Source organism: Eschrichtius robustus, chromosome 4 (assembly GCF_028021215.1).
Source record: "Eschrichtius robustus isolate mEscRob2 chromosome 4, mEscRob2.pri, whole genome shotgun sequence".
NCBI classification, from domain to species: Eukaryota; Metazoa; Chordata; class Mammalia; order Artiodactyla; family Eschrichtiidae; genus Eschrichtius; species Eschrichtius robustus.
This window is the reverse complement of record NC_090827.1, coordinates 40,613,901-40,638,313: the sequence shown is the minus strand read 5'-3', so window position 1 is coordinate 40,638,313 and position 24,413 is coordinate 40,613,901. Positions and strand designations below refer to the sequence as shown.

The window sequence follows — 24,413 nt, the reverse complement described above, 5'->3', positions numbered from 1 at the left end:
TTCCTACACAGAGTTAACTGTCATTTCTTGATATTGTTGGCTGAGATTTTTGGTCCTCTTTGGCTGGGATTGTAGCTTTGGAGAGTCCTGGCCTTATGTAGGCATCTCTGTTCCTGCTCCCCTTCAGGTGGGCTGAAGACGGCTTTTGTTCCTGATGGGCATTAAAACCCTGGTCTTACCAAATCAATGCCACTGTTTCCATCAGCTTCCCCAAGTTGCCACAGTCTCAATTCTTATATTTATCACTCTGGCTTTCAATTCCCTATGTATATACTTGAGGACTCCATTTCTTTCAGATAAAAATTTACTGTAAAAACTTTTTGTTGTTGTTGTTATTTTTTATCCAGTGTTCCTAAGGGTTTATAGCTACTGGAATTCCTTGTTATTTTAGTCTACCACGGTGCTGGAACCACATCAAAAATAGATATGTATCCATCTACAAAATATCTACCCCACCAGACGACAACCTGATACATGCCATAATAGAAAAACAAAAGAAATCTTTTGGAAATTCTTAAAAGGTAGTAATCAATTGTGATTGCACGGTTTGAGAAAGTCTTCATTTGGTAACTGTCTTAGTCTGTTTTGGCTGCTTTAACAGAAAACCACAGACTGGGTAGCTTATAAACAACAGAAATGTATTGCTCACAGTTCTGGAGACTGGAAGTCTGAGATCAGGGTGCCAGCGTGGTCAGGTGAGGCCTCTCTTCCAGGATGCAGACTTCTCGTTGTATCCTCACATGTCAGAAAGGGCTAGGGAGCTCTGTAGGGTCTCTTTTTAAGGGCATTAATTCTATTCATGAGGGCTCCACCCTCATGACCTAAGCACCTCCTAAAGGTCCCACCTCCTAATACTATCACATTGGGCATTAGGATTTCAACATATGAATTTGGAGGGAACACAAACATTCAGACCATAGCAGTAACTAACAATTGAATTGGGCTTTGAAGAATGCACAGGATTTTGACATGAAGAGAGGGAGAGATTGGGTCTTGTGGGGGAATCCCAGGTAAGGAATGAACAGTCATGAAAATGCATATTCTTTTCATGCATTCAGTCCTATGTGGTTGGATCTGTGTGTGGCTTATTGGATATAGTCTTGGGATACATGCCTGGAATCATCCCAGCATCTCCATACAAGTCCTCGCACAGTGCTCTGTGTGCCATATACACTAAATATTTACTGGATGAACAAATATACGTGAGAGACTGTTTCCAAAGTAAGGAGTAGCGGCTGAATATACAGAATAATATTCAACCTCACTGTATGTCAGTTTGCCCACCTACAAACAACAGGGTCACCTACGAACAGGAGAGTAGCACTGTATGACTTAAAATTCCTTTTGGTTCCAACATTCTATGATAATACTTTGTACAACTTAGTGCCAATCCTAATTAGTTCCAATTTAAGCAAGGAAACATCTGGATGACTTTTTGTTAGGGTTAAGTGGATTTGGTTGTCTATATGCTACAGGGAGAGAGAATGAAAAGTAGTCTTGAAAAATGCTGTTTAATGTGGAACAAAGAGGATCAGAGGTTGACCCACTGCAGGGCTATATTCTTATAATCTACTCAAAGTTGCTGCTATCCTGGTCTAGATAAAGAGCCATTGCCTAGAAGTTCCCTTTTGAGATTCCAGTTTTCAAAAGCCTTCTCTGTATGCAACCTTAAGTTTCTAAAAATAAACAAAATAGGAACACTTCTCCTTGGAGGAAACATTTAGCAATAATAACTACAAAAGTTTGAAAGGGATATTCATTGTCCAACAAAAGGAAGGAGAAAAAAAATCTAGATTTCTTCTATTTTTAAAAATTTATTTTACTTCCTGAGCTTTCTAAAAGCTGCTTAGATAGACACAAAAGGGAAATGAGACAGTTAAGAATATTTCAGTTTGTATTTGAACAAAACAACCATCACTACATCATTTAGGAATAATTTTTTAAAAAAGAGTAAAAGAAAAAGGCCATTACAGTTTATTTTTGTGACATCCACAATGCATTTATTCATTGATTCATTCTTTTATTTATTAAATTTTTCATTGAGCATCTAATATGTATAAGATGTTATACTAGGCACTAGGTTGGAGATGTGACTTAACTGGTAATTCCATAGTGATCATTCAACATGGTAAACTCAGTCTTTCCTTTTGTGTGTTGGGCATTGTGGACTTGCTAATTCAACTTTTATTTGATCATTCTTCTAGTATGTTTTTCTATACTGCAGAGTTTGGCATGCTGAAAATTTCATTTCCCGTGGTAGTTTCTTCCAATTTGGTGCACTTGCATGAGATTTGGGAGGCAGAAGTGAAGTAGAGGCCATTTTCTCGACTTTTGCCTTATTCCATTGGCAAACAAGGTCATGAAATGTGAAGTTTTCTGCTAGTGGTGTTACCGTGTCCATTATCCAGGTCTCTATGTATTCACAGGTGTTGCTGCGGAGAGGAAGCTGAATGCCACGTTCAGCGTCTTCATTCCCCCTTCCTCATTTCTCCACTACAGTTATGACCATATGTTCTTGAGCCCAACTGTTCAAATAGTAGCCTCAGAGGAATAGCTTCCCAGTGAGCTGGTTCTAAGGAGTGGTTCTACATTTCATTTCTAGAGACCAAGCTCTGCCAAGCATTTTATTAGCACCTAATTCCATGTGTTAAATCCTTTTCTGTTTAAAATGTGAAGAGTGGTTTCTGTTTCCTGCATTGAGTCACGCCCAACACACCCTCCAATGTTATTTAGGGATAATAGTAGGACTCTTGGACATTCAGCATTTGGGGATGTTTTTGTTATAACGGATCCCTATATATTTAGTTTCTCATTTCTTACCAAATATTGCAGTGAGAATTAGAACATACAGAAGTAAGTCAGACAGAGACAAATATCATATGATATCGCTTACATGTGGAATCTAAAAAAAAAAAAAATGAAACAAATGAACTTATTTTCAAAACAGAAACAGACTCACAGACTTAGAAAACAAACTTATGGTTACCAAAGGGAGAAGGTGGGGGAAGGGATAAACTGGGAGTCTGGGACTGACATATATATACATTGCTATATTTAAAATAGGTAATTGGGACTTCCCTGGCGGTCCAGTGGTTAAGACTCCGCACTTCCAACACAGGGGATGCAGGTTCGATCCCTGGTCGGGGAACTAAGATCCCCCGTGCCGCATGGTGTGGCCAAAAAAATAAAAATAAAAAATAAAATGAAATAGATAACCAACAAGGACCTACTGTATAGCACAGGGAACTCTGCTCAATATTCTGTAATTACCTAAGAGGGAAGAGAATTTGGAAGAGAATAGCTATATGTGTATGTATAACTGAATCACTTTGCTGTACACCTGAAACTAACACAACATTGTAAATCAACTCGACTCAATATAAAATAAAAATAATTTTAAAAAAAGAACATACATGTATCAGGTGGGTCACTGGAATTGGCAATGTGCTGTTGAGGTTAAAAGCACCAGCTCCAAGTCAGATAACCTGAGGTTCCCCAAGAGAATATGAGCTTCTTGAGAACTGGTTCACCATGGATTCCCCAGGTTCTAAAACAGTGCCTGGCAAAAAGCAGACCCTTATAATACATTTCCTTTGCATAGATTAGTTTGCCTTCTGTAACCCATACTAGCCAAATTACACGGCCCCACTGGGAAGGCAGATTACACAGCTGGGGGTACCGTACTTTGCCAGGGGCAGAACTTCTGTGGAGCCAGGCAGATTAGGCCTGGGTACCAGGGCTGCCATAGGTCCTGCCATCATGGGTGTAATGGAGATTGTGTCCACGCCCGGCCCACCCTCAAGGGGGTTCTGGAAGAGCTCTGGGAGTTTGGAAATGGGTGACAGTGGCTGGGGCTCTTCATGGAGCAAGCAGGCAGAGCCGAGCAAACCTGGGGGTGTGCATATCCTGGGCCTAACACGCCCATTTGCATTCACATACAGGGCATGAATCATTAGCTATACAGTTCTTCTCCAGCCCAGCCCAGGAAAAATACAACGTTTTCATTCTTTGGTGAGAGGAGTGTTTCTGTACCTGCTGATGATCACCTGATTGCCCCTGGCCAGACACAAATATTATTCCAAAGACACAAAATATTTTTTCTTCAACTAACATAGCTTCCCAGCATGATGTAGAGTAAGCATTTGGAGTATAATGAGTAAATGGATCCCATCCGCCACGTGGCTTGGGCAATATCAGACTTCTCTAAGCTTCAATTCCCTATGTGCCGAATGGGGAAAAGGATGGTCACCAGGTAGTTGTGAAGATTACGTTTCTGTATACAAAACACAGGTCCTACCCTGACTTCTCCAACTTAAGAATGAACCCAGTAATCTGTGCTCTCTCCGCCCCACCAGACTCTTGAGTCACTCCCTAATGAGTCATCTCATTGCTTCGTGCAAGTGTGTCATTCATGTGAGATATTTGTGCATGATTCACTGAGCACCTACTATGGCAAGATGTTGCAGTGGAGGCTAAGTGGTACCCAAAGGTGGGCGGAGCCAGCGAGGGGCTGACACTTGGAGCCCCAGCCCATGCCCCAATGTCCTTGGAGGAGATAATACTCCACCAGCCTCATCACATCCCACCACCCACAGCAGACCATAGTATTTTGGTTTTTTCTACAGGTTTTTTGGGCAAAAGCTCAAAAAATCCACTTAAAAGAGAATCCACTTAAAAATCCTTTTTACAAATAAGGCCTCAAGGATAGTGGCGTTCTTTCAAAGTAGTAATCAGTGGTGGCTCATTAACTCCTCCAGTTTATCTCATACTCTGTTGCATCTTTTCCCTGGTGGCTTCAGGCCGTCCCAGGAAGAGAAAGTCTGCAGAACTGCCCTCCAGGGGCCCACAGAGTGAGATAGAGTTGCCTTTCCTATTTACTCCTAACACTTCTTAATTTTTTAGCGCTATGGGTAAAATCTTCTTATTGTTTCCCCTGAAGAAGAAAAGGGTAATATTTTTCACTTTGTTTCGCAAAAATGTGTTGGTACGACTTAGCTTCTAATTACAGCTTCACCATCATGATATCGTAATGGTTGCTTCAAAGACCATGAAATAATAGATTTTGAGGAGTATAACACATTTGATGTACAGGAGTACATCTGTAATTACTGTATACATTCTAATTACAATGCTTCTTACCTAGGTATTCTTGCTCAAGGGAAAAAAAAAACTGCTTCTATTTTCAGTTAACCTATTTATACTCTGAGGCCTAAACCTGCCTAGTGAAACATGGACTCTGGCATCGATGTCCTTTCTAGTAGCCCTACAAAGGTGACTTGAGTGTGCAAACTGGCAACACAATGTGATTGCCTTACATTATATAAAAAATTTTATGCATGATCTCAAATATTAGAATCTTTTTTTTAAACTGAAGTATATTTAATTTACAACATTGTGTTAGATTCTGGTGTACAGCAAAGTGATTCAGTTATACATATATATATTCTTTTTCATTATAGCTTATGAAAGGTATTATGTATAGCTTATACAGCATATTGAATATAGTTCCCTGTGCTATATAGTAAGTCTTTGTTGTTTATCTGTTTTATATATAGCGGACTGTATCTGCTAATCCCAACCTCCTCATTTATCCCCCCTTTCCCCTTTGGTAACCACAAGTCTGTTCTCTGTGTCTGTGAGTCTGTTTCTGTTTTGTAAATAAGTTCATTTGTATCATATTTTAGATTCCACAAATAAGTGATAACATATGATATTTATCTTTCTCTGTCTGACTTACTTCACTTAGTATGATAATCTCTAAGTCCATCCATGTTGCTGTAAATGGCAGTATTTCATCAAATGTTAGAATCTTAACCCTGTGATTCTCTAGCAAACAAATACCCCACCCATCTAAAGAAGTGGGCTAATTTTTACCTTTCTGCTTAGCTCACTTCTCTAGGGTGTGAGGGTGGAGAAAAAACTCACGGGAGTCAAAATTAGCTCACGATAATCTATTTCCATCTAATTAGAATTAATTCACTGATCTCATTGGCTAATTTTCCAAAAAACACACGGCAAAAATCATGTCATTTTTAAAGTGGCTTCTGAATTTAATGTTTGCCTCATGAAAAGTATAGAACTTACTCAAAAAACTCCAGTCGAAACTGTCAACATCCTCACTCCCTAATGTTTCTGACACCTTGAGTACTATTTGAACATGTGGGGCTAATGAATTATAAGTAGAGATAAAATATTTAGAGTCATTATTTTGTTTCATGTCTTGAAAAAACAGAAATAGTGGGAAGGACGCGGAAGAAGGAGTCAGAATAGAAGGAAAATCTTGGCTCTGCCATTTCCTAGTCTCTCAAGCAAATCACTTAAGCATTCTGAACTGCAGTGTCTTTATTTAACAAAATACAGATGATGTGTTTTCTCAGTGGTATGGTTTAGCAATTCTGAAAAAAAAGTTGTGTATTCTTGGCATGAGCAAGTAAGTCAGTATATTGAGGATAAGGGGAGTCAAGTTTTTCATTGTAAGAAAAGGGGGGAGAGAAGATGGCGGAAGAGTAAGACGCGGAGATCACCTTCCTTCCCACAGATACAGTAGAAATACATCTACACGTGGAACTGCTCCTACAGAACACCCACTGAACGCTGGCAGAAAACGTCCGACCTCCAAAAAGGCAAGAAACTCGCCCCGTACTTGGGTAGGGCAAAAGAAAAAAGAAATAACAGAGACAAAAGAATAGGGACGGCACCTGCACCAGTGGGAGGGAGCTGTGAAGGAGGAAAGATTTCCACGCACTAGGAAGCCCCTTCGTGGGCAGAGACTGCGGGTGGCAGAGGGGGGAAGCTTCAGAGCCACGGAGGAGAGCGCAGCCACAGGGGTGCGGAGGGCAAAGCGGAGAGGTTCCCGCACGGAGGAGCGGTGCCGACCAGCACTCTCCAGCCCGAGAGGCTTCTCTGCTCCCCCGCCGGGGCGGGCGGGGCTGGGAGCTGAGGCTCGGGCTTCGGTCGGATCGCAGGGAGAGTACTGGGGCTGGCAGCGTGAACACAGCCTGAAGGGGTTAGCGCACCACAGCTGGCTGAGAGGGAGACCGGGAAAAAGTCTGCAGCTGCCGAAGAGGCAAGAGACTTTTTCTTGCCTCTTTGTTTCGCTGCGCGCAAGGAGAGGGGATTCAGAGCGCCGCCTAAACGAACTCCAGAGAAGGGCGCGAGCCGCGGCGATCAGCGCGGACCCCAGAGACGGGCGTGAGACGCTGGGGCTGCTGCCGCCGCCTCCAAAAATCCTGTGTGCGAGCACAGGTCACTCTCCACACTGCCCCTCCCGGGAGCCGGTGCAGCCCGCCACTGCCAGGGTCCCATGATCCAGGGACAAATTCCCCGGGAGAACGCACTGCGCGCCTCAGGCTGGTGCAACGTCACGCCGGCCTCTGACGCCGCAGGCTCGCCCCGCCTCCTCCGTACCCCTCCCTCCCCGCGGCCTGAGTGAGCCAGCGCCCCCGAAGCAGCTGCTCCTTTAACCCCGTTCTGTCTGGGCGGGGAATAGACGCCCTCAGGCGACCTACACGCAGAGGCGGGTCCAAATCCAAAGCTGAATCCCAGGAGCTGTGCGAACAGGGAAGAGAAGGGGAAATCTCTCCCAGCAGCCTCAGAAGCAGCGGATTAAAACTCCACAAACAACTTGATGTGCCTGCATCTGTTGAATACCTGAATAGACAACGAATCATCCCAAATTCAGGAGGTGGACTTTGGGAGCAGGATATATTAATTTTTCCCCTTTTCCTTTTTTTTTGTGAGTGTATATGTATATGCTTCTGGGTGAGATTTTGTCTGTATAGCTTTGCTTTACAATAGCTTTATTTTACTTCACTATATTATAGCCTCTTTCTTTCTTTCTTTCTTTCTATTTTTTCTCCCTTTTACTCTGAGCCGTGTGGACGAAAGGCTCTTGGTGCTCCAGCCAGGCATCAGGGCCGTGCCTCTGAGGTGGGAGAGCCAACTTCAGGACACTGGTCCACAAGAGACCTCCCAGCTCCACATAATACCAAATGGCAAAAATCTCTCAGAGATCTCCATCTCAACATCAAGACCCAGCATCACTCAATGACCAGCAAGCTACAGTGCTGACACCCTATGCCAAACAACTAGCAAGACAGGAACACAGCCCCATCCATTAGCAGAGAGGCTGCCTAAAATCATAATAAGGCCACAGACACCCCAAAATACACCACCAGACGTGGATGTGCCCACCAGAAAGACAAGATCCAGCCTCATCCACCAGAGCTCAGGCACTAGTTCCCTACACCAGGAAGCCTACACAACCCACTGAACCAACCTTAGCCACTGGGGACAGATACCAAAAACAACGGGAACTACAAACCTGCAGTCTGTGAAAAGGAGACCCCAAACACAGTAAGATAAGCAAAATGAGACGACAGAAAAACACACAGCAGATGAAGGAGCAGGGTCAAAGCACACCAGACTTAACAAATGAAGTGGAAATAGGTAGTCTACCTGAAAAAGAATTCAGAATAATGATAGTAAGGATGATCCAAAATCTTGGAAATAGAATAGACAAAATGCAAGAAACATTTAACAAGGACGTAGAAGAACTAAAGAGGAACCAAGCAATGATGAAAAACACAATAAATGAAATTAAAAATACTCTAGATGGGATCAATAGCAGAATAACTGAGGCAGAAGAAAGGATAAGTGACCTGGAAGATAAAATGGTGGAAATAACTACTACAGAGCAGGATAAAGAAAAAAGAATGAAAAGAACTGAGGACAGTCTCAGAGACCTCTGGGACAACATTAAACGCACCAACATTCGAATTATAGGGGTCCCAGAAGAAGAAGAGAAAAAGAAAGGGACTGAGAAAATATTTGAAGAGATTATAGTTGAAAACTTCCCTAATATGGGAAAGGAAATAGTTAATCAAGTCCTGGAAGCACAGAGAGTCCCATACAGGATAAACCCAAGGAGAAACACACCAAGACACATATTAATCAAACTGTCAAAAATTAAATATAAGGAAAACATATTAAAGGCAGCAAGGGAAAAAAAAACAAATAACACACAAGGGAATCCCCATAAGGTTAACATCTGATCTTTCAGCAGAAACTCTGCAAGCCAGAAGGGAGTGGCAGGATATACTTAAAGTGATGAAGGAGAAAAACCTACAACCAAGATTACTCTACCCAGCAAGGATCTCATTCAGATTCGATGGAGAAATTAAAACCTTTACAGACAAGCAAAAGCTGAGAGAGTTCAGCACCACCAAACCAGCTTTACAACAAATGCTAAAGGAACTTCTCTAGGCAAGAAACACAAGAGAAGGAAAACACCTACAATAACAAACCCAAAACATTTAAGAAAATGGGAATAGGAACATACATATCGATAATTACCTTGAATGTAAATGGATTAAATGGTCCCACCAAAAGACACAGGCTGGCTGAATGGATACAAAAACAAGACCCATATATATGTTGTCTACAAGAGACCCACTTCAGACCTAGAGACACATACAGACTGAAAGTGAGGGGATGGAAAAAGATATTCCATGCAAATGGAAATCAAAAGAAAGCTGGAGTAGCAATTCTCATATCAGACAAAATAGACTTTAAAATAAAGACTATTACAAGAGACAAAGAAGGACACTATATAATGATCAAGGGATCGATCCAAGAGGAAGGTATTACAATTGTAAATATTTATGCACCCAACATAGGAGCACCTCAATACATAAGGCAAATACTAACAGCCATAAAAGGGGAAATAGACAGCAACACAATCATAGTAGGGGTCTTTAACACCCCACTTTCACCAATGGACAGATCATCCAAAATGAAAATAAATAAGGAAACACAAGCTTTAAATGATACATTAAACAAGATGGACTTAATTGATATTTATAGGACATTCCACCCAAAAACAACAGAATACACATTTTTCTCAAGTGCTCATGGAACATTCTCCAGGATAGATCATATCTTGGGTCACAAATCAAGCCTTGGTAAATTTAAGAAAATTGAAATCGTATCAAGTATCTTTTCCGACCACAACGCTATGAGACTAGATATCAATTACAGGAAAAGATCTGTAAAAAATACAAACACATGGAGGCTACACAATACATTACTTAATAACGAAGTGATTACTGAAGAAATCAAAGGGGAAATCAAAAAATACCTAGAAACAAATGACAATGGAGATACGACGACCCAAAACCTATGGGACGCAGCAAAAGCAGTGCTAAGAGGGAAGTTTATAGCAATACAAGCCTACCTCAAGAAACAGGAAACATCTCGAATAAACAACCTAACCTTGCACCTGAAGCAATTAGAGAAAGAAGAACAAAAAAACCCCAAAGCCAGCAGAAGGAAAGAAATTATAAAGATCAGGTCAGAAATAAATGAAAAAGAAATGAAGGAAACAATAGCAAAAATCAATGAAACTAAAAGCTGGTTCTTTGAGAAGATAAACAAAATTGATAAACCATTAGCCAGACTCATCAAGAGAAAAAGGGAGAAGACTCAGATCAATAGAATTAGAAATGAAAAAGGAGAAGTAGCCACTGACACTGCAGAAATACAAAAGATCATGAGAGATTACTACAAGCAACTCTATGCCAATAAAATGGACAACCTGGAAGAAATGGACAGATTCTTAGAAATGCACAAACTGCTGAGACTGAACCAGGAAGAAATAGAAAATATGAACAGACCAATCACAAGCACTGAAATTGAAACTGTGATTAAAAACCTTCCAACAAACAAAAGCCCAGGACCAGATGGCTTCACAGGTGAATTCTATCAAACATTTAGAGACGAGCTAACACCTATCCTTCTCAAACTCTTCCAAAATATTGCAGAGGGAGGAACACTCCCAAACTCATTCTACGAGGCCACCATCACCCTGATACCAAAACCAGACAAAGATGTCACAAAGAAAGAAAACTACAGGCCAATATCACTGATGAACATAGATGCAAAAATCCTCAACAAAATACTAGCAAACAGAATCCAACAGCACATTAAAAGGATCATACACCGTGATCAAGTGGGGTTTATCCCAGGAATGCAAGGATTCTTCAATATACGCAAATCAATCAATGTGGTACACCATATTAACAAATCGAAGGAGAAAAACCATATGATCATCTCAATAGATGCAGAGAAAGCTTTCGACAAAATTCAACACCCATTTATGATAAAAGCCCTGCAGAAAGTAGGCATAGAGGGAACTTTCCTCAACATAATAAAGGCCATATATGACAAACCCACAGCCGACATTGTCCTCAATGGTGAAAAACTGGAACCATTTCCACTAAGATCAGGAACAAGACAAGGTTGCCCACTCTCACCACTATTATTCAACATAGTTTTGGAAGTGTTAGCCACAGCAATCAGAGAAGACAAAGAAATAAAAGGAATCCAAATTGGAAAAGAAGTAAAGCTGTCACTATTTGCAGATGACATGATACTATACATAGAGAATCCTAAAGATGCTACCAGAAAACTCCTAGAGCTAATCAATGAATTTGGTAAAGTAGCAGGATACAAAATTAATGCACAGAAATCTCTTGCATTTCTATACACTAATGACGAAAAATCTGAAAGTGAAATTAAGAAAACACTCCCATTTACCATTGCAACAAGAAGAATAAAATATCTAGGAATAAACCTACCTAAGGAGACAAAAGACCTGTATGCAGAAAATTATAAGACACTGATGAAAGAAATTAAAGATGATACAAATAGATGGAGAGATATACCATGATCCTGGATTGGAAGAATCAACATTGTGAAAATGACTCTACTACCCAAAGCAATCTACAGATTCAATGCAATCCCTATCAAACTACCACTGGCATTTTTCACAGAACTAGAACAAAAAATTTCACAATTTGTATGGAAACACAAAAGACCCCGAATAGCCAAAGCAATCTTGAGAACGAAAAATGGAGCTGGGGGAATCAGGCTCCCTGACTTCAGACTATATTACAAAGCTTCAGTAATCAAGACAGTTTGGTACTGGCACAAAAACAGAAATATAGATCAATGGAACAGGATAGAAAGCCCAGAGATAAACCCACGCACATATGGTCACCTTATCTTTGATAAAGGAGGCAAGCATATACAGTGGAGAAAAGACAGCCTCTTCAATAAGTGGTGCTGGGAAAATTGGACAGGTACATGTAAAAGTATGAAATTAGAACACTCCCTGACACCATGCACAAAAATAAACTCAAAATGGATTAAAGACCTAAGTGTAAGGGCAGACACTATCAAACTCTTCGAGGAAAACATAGGCAGAACACTCTATGACATACATCACAGCAAGATTCTTTTTGACCCAGCTCCCAGAGAAATGGAAATAAGAACACAAATAAACAAATGGGACCTAATGAAACTTAAAAGCTTTTGCACAGCAAAGGAAACCATAAACAAGACCAAAAGACAACCATCAGAATGGGAGAAAATATTTGCAAATGAAGCAACTGACAAAGGATTAATCTCCAAGATTTACAAGCAGCTCATGCAGCTCAATAACAAAAAAACCAACAACCCAATCCAAAAATGGGCAGAAGACCTAAATAGACATTTCTCCAAAGAAGATATACAGATGGCCTACAGACAAATGAAAGAATGCTCAACATCATTAATCATTAGAGAAATGCAAATCAAAACTACAATGAGATATCATCTCACACCGGTCAGAATGGCCATCATCAAAAAATCTAGAAACAATAAATGCTGGAGAGGGTGTGGAGGAAAGGGAACACTCTTGCACTGTTGGTGGGAATGTAAACTGATACAGCCACTATGGAGAACAGTATGGAGGTTCCTTAAAAAACTACAAATAGAACTACCATACGACCCAGCAATCCCACTACTGGGCATATACCCTGAGAAAACCATAGGTCAAAAAGAGTCATGTACCAAAATGGTCATTGCAGCTCTATTTACAATAGCCAGGACATGGAAGCAACCTAAATGTCCATCGACAGATGAATGGATAAAGAAGATGTGGCACATATATACAATGGAATATTACTCAGCCATAAAAAGAAATGAAATGGAGGTATTTGTAATGAGGTGGATGGAGTTAGAGTCTGTCATACAGAGTGAAGTAAGTCAGAAAGAGAAAAACAAATACAGTATGCTAACACATATATATGGAAAAGGGGGTTACAAACAGGAAAAGGGAGAAACAAGAAGGAACCCTGAAATGTTGGGTTAGTATTGGAGGTATCAGGATGAATTCATTTTAGGAGAGCAAGAGTGAGAATGAGAGAGCAAAAGAGAGAGAGAGAGGAAAACAGTTAGAAAAAGAAAAGGAGGAGGAGGAGGCAGAGGAGGAGAGGAAAGGGGGAGAAGGGAGGGAGGTAGGAGGAACGAAGGAAGGAAGGAAGCTAGGTAAGGCTGATTCTAGGATTGAGTAGGAAAAGAACAAGATTTCAAATGTGTCTGGAATAACTTCATGTGCCCCAGGAACCAGGCAAACTGAAGTCCCTGAGAATCTGCAATAATCTTGGAAAGGGATTGGACCGTGTGGGTTGGGTGGCTTGAAATACTTATATCTGAATCTCAGAAGACCAGGTTCCAATCTGAACTAAATATAGGGAGGCCAAATTAAAGCATTCTAATGATATTATTTCCCTTAGATTTCCCAGATCTGATGGGACCAAGACCTTTGGATCTTCCTCTATGTTATCCCAATTATCATGAAGTATGATGTAAAGCAAAAGAAAAAAGGATTTGATTATACCACTTTCTATGTTGCAGATAATTCTCACTTGGAACCCAGTGGAGCTACCTTGATTCTTAATTTTCATTGCATCTACTCGCCAAACAATTTTAAGATTCAGTGATGGCTTCTCATTACTCTTAGAACAGTCAGAGCCCTTACCATAGTCTGTAAAGCCCTGTACAATGTGGTTCCAGCCTTGGCACTCAGACCCAGCCCTATATGCCTTGGCCACTCCACACTACACTGACGTGTCCTTAGGTTAAGCTTTGTCTTCCCTCAGGGCCTTTGCTTATGCTGTTCCCTCTGCTTGGGATGCTCTTCTCTACCCTCTTTGTTGAGCTAACTGCTATTCTTACTTGTAATATCAGCTTAAAGTTCGTTTCCTAAAAGATGCCCTCCCTATCCTCCTAGTCTAGGTTTCCTAGTCTTCTCCTTTTACATATTTAACAAAATTGACATTTAAATACTTGTTTTTACAATTATTTGTTTTATTTCTGACTCCACACAAGATTTATAAGCTTTATAAGATCAGGGATAAAACAGTGCCTTGCTAATGGTAGGGGCTCGATACTTGTGGAAGGAAAGAAAGTCAAGAGATAAATAATTCATTGTGTTTGTGCCATAATGTTACTTCTTCTGGAAAATGTTAAAATTTCCGGGAAGGTTTGTTTGTTATATTATTTCACTTTTAAAATAATTATTACTCTATATTAAAATCATTACAAATGGAAATATTTAAAATTAGTATGTGGTACATATGTACAATGGAATATCACTTGGCCATAAAAAAGAATGAAATAATGCCATTTGCAGCAATATGTATGGACCTAGAGATTATCATACTAAGTGAAGTAAGTCAGAAAGGGAAAGACAAATATGATATGATATCACTCATATGTGGAATTTAATTTTTTTAAATGGTATAAATGAACTTATTTACAAAACAGAAACAGACTCACAGATTTCGAATTTAGGATTACCAAAGGGGAAATGTGGTGGGGAGGGATAAATTAGGAGCTTGGTATAAACATACACATACTACTATATATGAAATAGATAACCAACAGGGACATACTGTGTAGCACAGGGAACTCTACTCAGTATTCTGTAATAACTTATATGGGAAAAGAATCTGAAAAAGAATAAATATATGTATATGTATAACTGAATCACTTTGCTGTACACCTGAAACTAACACAACATTGTAAATCAACTATACTCCAATAAAATTTAAAAATAAATAAAATAAAATTAGTATTTCACCCATAATTTTAGTTTATCTGTTGCTTTCTTTACAATCATGAACTCTAGTTTTACAGGCACACAAAGTATTGTGCTGTAAATGTTTAGCAACTGGCACTTTAGGTGTGGGTCTAACATGAACATTGATTAATATTTTCATTTACATTAATGCTTAAGACAAAAGACTGATAATGTAAGATCTTCCCTCATTTGTCAGTGAGAAGAGCACATTTTTTGCTAAGTTTTCAAATACTGGCAAAATATTGCCTCAGTTTTTAATTCCACTTACAATGTAAGGACAACAGATTGGACACATTTCAAGTTTAATAGCATTATTAACATATTCTCTACCACTTTCTTAAGTCTAGACAATCAGCATAACAAAAATAATCAACCCTGATTTGTAGCATTTGCCAGTCTCCATGGTGTAAATGCTGCCATCATGGTCAATTTCAAACCATCCATGAGGTACCAAATAAGACATGTGCAGTAGTGGCCAGCACATAGTATTTCCACTATACAGATATCTGTTTAATTTTTCATAATGACCGTGTTTAACAACTGGCTTGCAAAATCCCTGAAAATGTAGCAATTGGTTCTCAAAAACCTACAACACATGTCAGCTCCAGCACATCACTGTGTATCCATCCACACATGTACATACACAGTGTGTGCATATAATTTTACTGTAGATACAATTTGTGTTCCACTTTTTCCATTTGGTTTTATTTCATTTTTCCATTATTAAATTTAGTAGTCCACTCATTGGTATACCAGAAATATATTTAAACATACCTCTTTTGTTAGGAACTTAGTTGATCTGTGGTTTTAAATTATAATCTATATTAAGTATATGGGTACATTGTAATTTTTTCCTCTGTAGAAATATTTACCTGAAAACACTTTGAGGAATGGGAGTATGGATAAAAGTATTTTTATGACTTTTGCTCTTGTAATGATCTAGAAAGAGCCACATTTTATTTAGTTTGTATTTCCACTTACAGAAATGTTCCCATGGCCCCAGGGTTTAGAGGGAAATTTATAATCCAGTAGCATTGTAGGACCACATTGATCATTGACATCAAACTTAGCCTAAGTAATAATGGTTATACTGGTAAACAAGTGCTAATGTTTTTATTTGTTTTGGGGAAAGAGACAGCGCATTAATATTTTTGGGGGGTGTGGAGAAGGCCTTTCACACACTTGCAGCAATGGGGATCATGACCAGTTTCACTGCAGTCATTGTCACATGACCTACATTGGCTAAATGGCACCACCTATCCAATGTATAAATGTCTTCTCTTCCCTGGGATTGATTCTTCTGGGTTATAACTCTTCTCTAGTTCCTATAAGAAACTAGCCCCAATCCTGCCCCACACTGCAGACTTCACATAATAGGGCAACTTCAATATACTCAGGCTGTTCTTGGCTTGGCTTTGAACCACTTGCCACCACCCTTCCCTCAGAATACACTCTGTCCTCGTCCCTCTGCTTGCCTTCTGGCTGAATCGCACTTTTCCTCACTTTCAGCCTTCCCTGATGCCTGGAAATGTCTTGCTGGTTCAGATCATAGGGCATACCAGACCCAGTTTGGTTTCTCTTGTACTTACACCACACTGGAGGAACTTGCATAAAAACCACTTCTGACTGATGGAGTGTTAGGACTCTCCATTGCAGAGTCTCTCTTCCTCCTCCTGCTCTTTCTTACGGTGCAAACATGCATGTGTTCAGCTAACAAATATTTATCTCAGGTGCAGCTGGGATAGTGTGAAAATAAGATAGACAAGCTTGATACTGTAATGGAGCTAACATTCCAATGTGGAGAAAAACAACTAACAAGCAAATGCATAAATACCCAAGACTTTCGGATAGGGTCATGACTATTAGAAAAAAGAAAAAGCATGTAGAGCAAAAGAGGACCAGGTGGGTGGGTGGAGCACAATATCAGATGAGTTGGTAAAGGGGTCTCTGAGGCGGTGGCACTTGAATGCCTGAATGGCTAAGGGGGCCAACCAGATGATGCTTGGATGGAATAATACTACAGGTGGAGGGAACAGCAAATGCAAGAGATCAAAAACAAAAATGAGCCTGATGTGTTGAAGGAGGAGAAAGAGGCCCAGAGCGGCTAAAGTGTAGCTAGAGAGGGAGAGGGTAGTATGAACTGGGGTCATAGATGTAGGCAGAGTCCACACCACAGAGAGCCTTATAGGCCATTTGATTTGATTCTTAGTAAAAGAAGCGGAAGCTATTTAAGGGTTTTGGGTTGGCTTATATTTTAAAGTGGGATGAGGGAGTTTGGAAGCAGGTAAGTCAGTTCTGTGGCTAGTTCTGCAGTCCAGGTGAGAAATGATGCTGGTTCTGAACTTTGCACTGTGGGAGCAGCTGTGGAGCTGGAGGGAAGTGGACAGGCTTGGAATATGTTTAGAAGTGGCGCTAACAACCCTCTACTTACGAACTGAATGTGTGGGTGCAAAAGAAGGCGTGGAATCAAGGAATAGCAGTATTTGGGTTTGAGCAACTCTGTGTAGATGGTTATTCATTTACACAGTGGGGGAAATCTGAGTAGCAGTCATTTTGTTTGTTTGTTGATTTAGAAATCAGGAGTGTCATGCTGGACATGCCAAATATGAGAGGCAAAGTGTTGATGTGGAGTAGACACAGATCAGCATAAGTATGGAACTCAGAGGAGAGGTCAGGGCTGAGGATATAATTTTAGGAGCCATCAGAATAGAGACGATATTTAAAGCCGGGGATTGTATACACTGCCTTGGAGGGAGTGTGTCATCAAAGAAGAGGGCAGGGGAGAAGGAACCAGCAAAGAAGATTGAGAAGAACTAGCCATTGAGGGAGTGGGGACACCAGGAGGAGTTAGTGGGTGGTGGACAGCAAGAGGAGAAAGTGGTAAATGGTGTCACATGCTGTTTAGAAGTAAAAGAATGTCAAGTTGGGAACGTTTCATGAGCTGTGGCAATATGGAAGTTGGGGACTTTGACAAGAAGAGTTTCAGGGGGGTGGAGGCAGGAGAATACTGATGGGAGGACAGTGAGAGGAGCATGAATATAAACTACTTTTATTTGGGGGGACAAATTTTGCTGTGGATGTGTGGCAGAGACACTATTTGCCTTCTTCACACCTATCTTCCCCTTTTACCTTAAAAGCAAAGCCTCTTTACCTTGTCTTTGCTGCCTGGAACAAAGGCTTCATTTTCCAGCCTCCCTTGTAGTTGAAGACTGAAATGTGGTCCTAGGACTAGGTTCTTGACATAGTATTTCTAGGCAAGCTTCTTTTTTTTTTTTTTGAAAAGTTAAAAATTCCTTAATTTTTTATTCCTGGTACCGCTACCACAATTTACAGGGCAATATACCTGATATAATGAAAAGAAAAAGAAAAAGGCAAAGCTACAACAGATAAAAGACCTCAGGAATGTACATCTAATTGACACTACATTGCATTAATCAATAGCTGCACTTTTTGCAAACTGTGGCTATGACAGTCCTGAACAAGAAGGGTTTCCTGTTTAAGCTGCAGTAACTTTTCTGACTAAGGATCATCATTCCTTCTGTGGCAGATTTTTGCAGTTCCTCTAATGCATTTGGGACGACTGTCTCAAAGTAACCTGCAGCTTTCCTGACAACTCCTCGCTCTGTCTCCTGCTAAGAACTGTAGCCCTTTTCTTCTGAGTTTTTAGAACCTTCTGCTACCCTATCCACAACTTCCACCACCAGATCCACAGCCACCACCATAGGGACTTCCCGAGCTTCTTCCACCAAAACTGGCCCCCCTTCATGGGTCCATAATTTGACTGCTGTTGTCCACTATAATTTCCAAAATCATTATAGCTCCCACCGCCACCATAGTTACCTCCAAAATTTCCTCCTTCATTGTAACCATCATATCCCCCCCCGACTGCCACCATATCCTTCACCTTGGTTTCCATATCCTGGTCCACCACCACCATAGCCTCCTCTACTACTGTAACCAAGGACCACCACCATAGTTGCCACTGTCACTTCCAAATCCATCATATCCACCATCACCTCCTCCACGACTACCTCTGCTGCCACCACCTCCACCACCATAGCCTCCCCTTCCACCAAAGTTTCCACCACGGCCAGTTACCTCCACTGCCTCCAGAGTTTCCTCCATGACCCACAAAGCTGCCAGATCCACCTCCACGACCTCTTTGTGATCCAGCAGATTGCATTTCTTGTTTAGAGAGGGCCTTTTTCACTTCACAATTATGCCCATTAAGAGTGTGGTATTTCTGAACAATCTTATCAACTGTATCATGATCATCAAAAGTTACAAAAGCAAATCCTCTCTTTTTTCCACTCTGCCTGTATTCCATAACTTCTATGGTTTCAATCTTGCCATACTTTTCAAAGTAGTCTCTCAAATTATATTCTTCTGTATCTTCTTTAATACCACCAACAAAAATTTTCTTCACTGTTAGATGGGCACCAGGCTTTACAGAATCCTCTCTAGAAACAGCTCTCTTTGGTTCCACTACATACCCATCAACCTTGTGTGGTCGAGCACACATTGCTGCATCCACCTTTTCAACACAATAGTAAGTCACAAAACCAAAGCCCCTGGAACGTTTTGTTTGGGGGTCTCTCATCACCACACAATCTGTAAGTGTGCCCCATTTCTCAAAATGTTCTCTTAAGCTATAATCTGTAGTTTCAAAGCTCAGACCACCAATGAACAGTTTTCTCAACTGTTCTGGTTCTTCTGGATCATGGCCCTCCTCCCCCCACGGCGGCGGCGGCCAGAGTCGGGCTGGGGGCGACCGGGCGGTGGTTTTACCTCCATTTTGAGACCGGACTCGCCTAGGCAAGCTTCTTAAAAGGAAGCAATTCAGCTGGGAGGAACACCATTTTCACCCTTCTCCTGCAGCCTGGAATGTGGGGTGTGATGACTTTACCTCAAGAGCAGCCATCCTGAGCCATGAGGTAATTTAGAGCATAACATCCAAATCCAATGCAGTGGAAAAAGTGGTAGAAGGAGTCTGATCTCTGATGACTCAATGGATTGCCTGTTTTTGCACATCTTTAGTGTGAGAGGAGAAACACTTGCATGTCTTCCCCTCTTATGTTAACCAAATCTATTCCTAATTAATACAGAATCAAAGCAAAGAAATGGGTTGTGGGTTAGAGATAGGCATGAGGTCAATAGATGGTTTGTTTGCTTGTTTTTAAGTCAAATGATTCACTGAGTAGGAATCAGATACTCTGATCTATTCTTTGGAAAAATTCCACAGTTATTCAAGATACCTGTTATAAAAGTTTTTGTTTCTGGATTTAGATTTAGTGTATCAGTCAGGGTTCTTGTGTCCAAGCTATAGAAACTGACTCTGGCTGGTTTAAGCAGAAAAGGAAATGCCCGAAGGCAATCAGTGCCTAACTGAATTGTGGATGGCTGGGAAGTCAGGCTTGGACAATAGGTAGAAAGAGGCAGGCAGGACACAGGACCACAGATACAGTCATGTCATGGAATCGGTCTGTCAGGGACACCATAGCCATTGCTGATGAACTCCGGATGCTCCTTCTGCCCACACCACTCCTGGAGGCTGAATGCTACTGCCAAATAGATTCTCTGCCACCATCCCCTCCTTCTTTGTGTCATAAGTGCCTTATTCAAAATCTGTGATGGAGTAACTGATTGACCTAACTTATGTACCCTTCTAGCTGCCAGGGAGGCTGGGAAAGAAACATTCTGGCTTTTTTAGACTTCTAGAGTAAGAGGTGCCTCCCACAAAAAATCATATAGGGGTTCAGATGCCAGGTGAACAAAGTAATAATTTAAAATACCAGCAAATATCTACTACATTTAGTTTCTTAAGTATTATAATAAATAATATTTAGTATTCATTTAAAGAGTTGACAGGTAAGCGACACATACCATGGTAATTTCAATATGGATTTTTAGGTCTATTTGGATTATATAGTGGTGTGGGCAGAAGGGGGTATCCAGAAAGATAAGTATTTAAAACTGCAATAAATTACTAAAATATACAGAAAAAAAATCAAAGGTACATTTGAATGGTAAAATCAGCTTCTGTGTCATAGGCTTATTGTTAAGATAAGGTAGGAAAATGTAAATGTAAATGTCAAATAAAAATATTTTGTAAAAGTAGAGTATACCTGTGCATGTCTTTTGAGTACAGGGTAATGTCTACAGCATGGTAGGACAATTGGCAAATTCATCCATTATTTTTGTAAATTTTCTAGCATTAGCAATTTACCATTTATGTAGTACTTACTCTGTGTTTGGCATTGTGTGAGGTACACACATCTTCTTATTCTCACGACAACCCTTCAAGTCATCCCCCCTCTATGGCTACAAAAATTTAGGTGCAGAGAAGCCAAGTCACTTGCTAAAGGTCATGTAGCTGGTGAATGACATAAATAGGATTTTAATTCAGGTTTAATGAATGAAACGTGGGTACAATTTAGCAAAGGAGTGCAGTAGGGCACTTAAGGAGCTCCAAAGCCTTATCCAGGTTAATTCACTTCAAGAATCATCCCAGTTTATACATTAATTAGGAGACTCTGGATGCTAGCTAGAGTTCCACATGATTTAGGTAAACGTCCATATGATTTAGTATGTTAGATGGCATATGATGATCAGCAGCAAATATGACTTGACAGTTTGTCCTTATCTATTGAAATATCTTCAGCTTTATGTTGGTAGATGTGACAATTTCCATGTACCTCAAGCTGGAGATTTATAAAAAGTGGATTTGGCCCAAATTATCTAGATGCATGTTTATGCTCATTAGATTTACCCACTTACCTTGTTAGTGGGTCAAACAATTAGTAGAATAAATAATCAAGTTTCTAGTTTAATTAGAATACTGTCCAAACATATTGAGGGAGAAATTGACCAGAAATTCATCATATTTAAATGCATATTGAGTGGACATGTTGACCTCTCATTTTGCATATACATCTCTGATTATAAATATTATATAAGATTTATTTTCAGAATTTTATTGTCTTATAGTAGAACCTGATAATATGAATCATCATACTGGATAGCGTTACCTTCATGAATTAAATTAAAAAAAAATTCTACTAAAGGAAATAAAGAGGACAGAAACACATTAATTCCTGTTCCATAATGACACAAGAAGGAAGGCTTACTGTTGGATAAATTGAAAAGGAAATGGTCTTGGAGAGATAAAAATGGAATTTGTAACCTTTTAAGAGGATGTAGTTTTTTTGTTTTTTTTTTCCCCTCTCTGCCTCTGATTTAATGCTCTTATTCAATTGTGACAGTGAAATCTATTGAAAGTGACTTTTCCCTTTCTTGTCAGTGGAGAGGAGGTGCAGGTTTCTAAGCCTCTGAGGGTGCTCCCTGCATCTTGAGCTGGAGACAGGGCTTTAGTGGGTTTATGGAGTCGCTGAAATCGTACACAAAATGTTGGATTTAGGAATGTGTGAGTGTTTTTGTGGGAAGAGGTTCCTCCCTCTGAGGAACCTCCCTCAATTTCCACCACTGACTCAGAGAGGGGTGTGGCCCCAAAAGGGTAACCAACACTGCTGTTGAGTGGGGATCCTGTTGCCTGAACACCAAAGCAGACACTTTTGCTCTAAGTCAAAAGGGTTGTTTGAGAGTAGGTGCAGAAATGGCATCAGTATGGTATTACTTGTGATCATAAATAATAAACACATTGTTTTCAAGCATTTTAATACAAATAATGCATTTAAAGAGAACCCTACAGTTATTAGGTCACTTTTATCTATATTTACTCAATTAAAAACCACAGTAATCCTGTGCTAAGGCTAGATAATTAAAATTATCTTCATTTCATAGCCGAGCAAATAAAAATAGAGAGGGAACAAAACCAATGACTTGTTCTAGAGATTGGAAGACTCACAGAGGTGAGCGCCCTTCCCACAGTGTTTGGATCAGAAGTGGGTATCTGACTCAAACTGGGTCAGTCAGAAGTCCTTCTAAGAGAGGTTGGAAGGGTGACCAAAAATCAAATTGTTTGCCCAGCAGGGCTCTGGGGTGTTGGTCTTCTGCCTATCATAAATAGCTAAGCAGGAGGAGGAGGGCTAGGGGTGAAGGGAGAAGGGGCAGGGGAGGTGGGAGAAATGTTTTAGAGTCCAGATTCAGGCTCTTTATCTGCCCCAGATCCCTGAGACAGACTTGCATCTGTGATAGAGTCTGGAGCAGAAGCTGGATAGACTAGAGAAGACACTTGTCATTTTTATTGGAAAATAATGCTTGAAAATGAAGTAAAGAACTCATTGAACATAACTCTGGTAGAAGTCGGGCTTTGCAAGAATCATGTGTTTGCAAGAATCATGATATAGCAAGCAAAAAATAATTTGAAAGGAATCACAATCTTGGGTCTCTTGGGGACAATTTACAACCCATAAGAACATCTTTTAAAAAGCCACTTTCAACCTGATTCCTAGCACCTCAGGCCTATTTTGAAACTACTCACATGACAAATTAAAAACTCCCACTTACACTTCAACATGTGTGGATTTATGTCTCATTGTTTTCACTCCCCCCACCCCCTCTTGTTCTTTCCTCTCCTTATCTTTATTACCCATCACAAAAGCTTGGAAACTTGGGAGGTGTAGGGAGGAAATAGAAGTTTTGAGAGAAACTGGTAATATTTACATGTTAAGAGACATCGCTTATGCTACATATGTTTATAATAAACTTCTGGTTTTTGCCTAAACTGATATGAGCTGGTTTCTATTATTTCTAACGAAGAGTTCTAAGTAATATATTCATGGAGATAGTGGCAGAATTGAGGCGAGAACTTGGGTCATTTGATTTAAAATTTCTTGTTCTTTTTGCACACCATGGGTCTGTCTGCATAGTCTTCTACTGCCAGAGAATTGAGGATTCCTTAATCCCCTGAGTACTTTTAAAACAGTTTTGGATTTCTTATTAGTCTGTGAACTCCATGAGGGTAGGTATTGTGTCTGTCTTGTTCACTTCTGTATTTTCAATGCCTAACACATTGTTGATGTGTGAAAAATTGTTGGTGCTCAAAAAATTATTAAATGAATGAAAGAATGAATGAAGCCTCCATCTTTATTTTTTAAAAAAATTGTAATCTTATTTACATTTGTGGAGTATCTTGACAGAAAAGTGTAGTAGATGAATATGAACTGTATAAATACAATTGCTATTAAAGCCGCCTTTCAGGATAAAATATTAAATTTCTGATAATTCTTCATTATTGTTTCTGTTTTTTTCCCCCTTGTGGTTTATATCTCAAGGGAAACTTTTCTAATTAACTGTGATTTCTGTTGAAAGCTCTTTACTCAAAGAGGGCAGTCAGTCTTATCTTCAAGTTAAGACTTCTGGTTACATGTTAACACGAAGGGGAGTGGAAGCTAATTTTGCTAATCAGAAACAGCTATAGTTACATAGCTCAGGCCCAAAATTATGGGATGGACAATAGACAGGGAAAAAGATTGATGAAACAGTATTT

General features: G+C 40.1%; 1 pseudogene; it reads right to left on the bottom strand.

Moving 5' to 3' along the window:
- Positions 1-18,313: 18,313 nt before the first annotated feature.
- On the bottom strand, positions 18,314-19,772 carry LOC137763629 (heterogeneous nuclear ribonucleoprotein A3-like; annotated as a pseudogene).
- Between the last annotated feature and the right edge of the window lie 4,641 nt (positions 19,773-24,413).